Source organism: Triticum dicoccoides, chromosome 7A (assembly GCF_002162155.2).
Source record: "Triticum dicoccoides isolate Atlit2015 ecotype Zavitan chromosome 7A, WEW_v2.0, whole genome shotgun sequence".
Taxonomy (NCBI): Eukaryota; Viridiplantae; Streptophyta; class Magnoliopsida; order Poales; family Poaceae; genus Triticum; species Triticum dicoccoides.
Window position 1 is genome coordinate 715,200,552 of NC_041392.1, and position 2,833 is coordinate 715,203,384.

Here is a 2,833-nt window from a genome sequence, read left to right on the forward strand (position 1 = left end):
CACGGAGGGGATCTTGCTGTGGGTCTGGCCCGGATGTTGCTCCAAAGTGTTCCTATGGGCTGACCTAACACAACCGGGTGGGGAGGTCCGATGGTCAAAGCCCGTCTGTGCAAAGTCAAAGGGCTAGATCTCGTGGTCTAACGCTACAGGGTTAGGCGGGACGGGGGCCCTGGGGGGTAGCAATGCCACCGGAGCGTCGCACCGGGCCCTCATACATGCGGGGTGGTCTGATGGCATGTCCGAAGAGGCGGCACGCGTCTCCGGGGTGTGGCCCCCTCACGGACGACGATGACACGGTAGTAGACGTTCTGCGGTAATGATGCGGTGTGAATATTATTAAATACTCGGAGCGCAATAAAATCATGAGTTTTTTTCCACGACGTGGCCACATGTGCTATAGGAACGATGGTATTTTTTCATAATATTTGGTGATGGAGAAGTATCCGAAAAATTCCCTCTACATTGATTGCCCTTCGCGCATCTACGGCTGTGGCCGGCGGCCTCCGGGGGCTAGCATGCCGCCAAATCTTGCTTATGCGGCCTCTCGCAAGTCTGGAAGTGTTGTGGCGGTTGCAAACGCCCGGCACGCGTGTCCGGGGTGTTGCCCCCCTCACGGACGGCGCCGCCGCCGGCACCTAGAGTGGGGAAACGGACGCGTCGGGTCTACACGGAGGGGATCTTGCTGTGGGTCTGGCCCGGTTGTTGCTCCAAAGTGTTCCTATGGGCTGACCTAACACAACCGGGCGGGGAGGTCCGCTGGTCAAAGCCCGTCTGTGCAAAGTCAAAGGGCTAGATCCCGTGGTCAAACGCTACAGGATTAGGCGGGACGGGGGCCCTGGGGGGGTAGCAATGCCACCGGAGCGTCGCACCGGGCCCTCATACATGCGGGGTGGTGTGGTGGCATGTCCGAAGAGGCGGCACGCGTCTCCGGGGTGTGCCCCCCCCCCCTCACGGACGGCGATGACATGGTACTAGACGTTCTGTGGTAACGATGCGGCGTGAATATTATTAAATACTCGGAGCGCGATAAAATCATGAGTTTTTTGTATGACGTGGGCACATGTGGTATAGGAACGATGGTATTTTTTCATAATTTTTGGTGATGGAGAAGTATCCGAAAAATTCCCTCTACGCGGATTGTCCTTCGCGCGTCTATGGCTGTGGCCGGCGGCCTCCGGGGGCTAGCATGCGGCCAAATCTTGCGTAGGCGGCCTCTCACAAGTCTTGAAGTGTTGTGGCGGTTGCAAACGCCCGGCACATGTGTCCGGGGTGTGCCCCCCCTCACGGACGGCGCCGCTGCCGGCACCTGGAGGGGAGAAACGGACGCGTCGGGTCTACATGGAGGGGATCTTGCTGTGGGTCTGGCCCAGTTGTTGCTCCAAAGTGTTCCTATGGGCTGACCTAACACAACCGGGTGGGGAGGTCCGATGGTCAAAGCCCGTCTGTGCAAAGTCAAAGGGCTAGATCTCGTGGTCTAACGCTACAGGGTTAGGCGGGACGGGGGCCCTGGGGGGTAGCAATGCCACCGGAGCGTCGCACCGGGCCCTCATACATGCGGGGTGGTGTGGTGGCATGTCCGAAGAGGCGGCACGCGTCTCCGGGGCGTGGCCCCCCCTCACGGACGGCGATGACACGATACTAGACGTTCTGCGGTAACGATGCGGCGTGAATATTATTAAATACTCGGAGCACTATAAAATCATGAGTTTTTTTGCACGACGTGGGCACATGTGCTATAAGAACGATGGTATTTTTTCATAATTTTTGGTGATGGAGAAGTTTCCGAAAAATTCCCTCTACGCGGATTGCCCTTCGCGTGTCTACGGCTGTGGCCGGCGGCCTCCGGGCGCTAGCATGCCGTCAAATCTTGCGTAGGCGGCCTCTCACAAGTCTGGAAGTGTTGTGGCAGTTGCAAACGCCCGGCACGCGTGTCCGGGGTGTGCCCCCCCCTCACGGATGGCGCTGCCGCCGGCACCTGGAGGGGGGAAATGGACGCGTCGGGTCTACACGGAGGGGATCTTGCTGTGGGTCTGGCCCGGTTGTTGCTCCAAAGTGTTCCTATGGGCTGACCTAACACAACCGGGCGGGGAGGTCCGCTGGTCAAAGCCCGTCCGTGTAAAGTCAAAGGGCTAGATCCCTTGGTCAAACGCTACAGGGTTAGGCGGGACGGGGCCCCTGGGGGGTAGCAACGCCACCGGAGCGTCGCACCGGCCCCTCATACATGCGGGGTGGTGTGGTGGCATGTCCGAAGAGGCGGCACGCGTCTCCGGGGCGTGGTCCCCCCTCACAGACGATGATGACACGGTACTAGACGTTCTGCGGTAACGATGCGGCGTGAATATTATTAAATACTCGGAGCGCGATAAAATCATGAGTTTTTTTTGCACGACGTGGGCACATGTGCTATAAGAACGATGGTATTTTTTCATAATTTTTGGTGATGGAGAAGTATCCGAAAAATTCCCTCTACGCGGATTGCCCTTCGCGCGTCTACGGCTGTGGCCGGCGGCCTCCGGGGGCTAGCATGCCGCCAAATCTTGCGTAGGCGGCCTCTCAGAAGTCTGGAAGTGTTGTGGCGGTTGCAAACGCCCGGCACGCGTGTCCGGGGTGTGCCCCCCTCACGGATGGCGCCGCCACTGGCACCTGGAGGGGGGAAACGGATGCGCCGGGTCTACACGGAGGGGATCTTGCTATGGGTCTGGCCCGGTTGTTGCTCCAAAGTGTTCCTATGGGCTGACCTAACACAACCGGGCGGGGAGGTCCGCTGGTCAAAGCCCGTCCGTGCAAAGTCAAAGGGCTAGATCCCGTGTTCAAACGCTACAGGGTTAGGCGG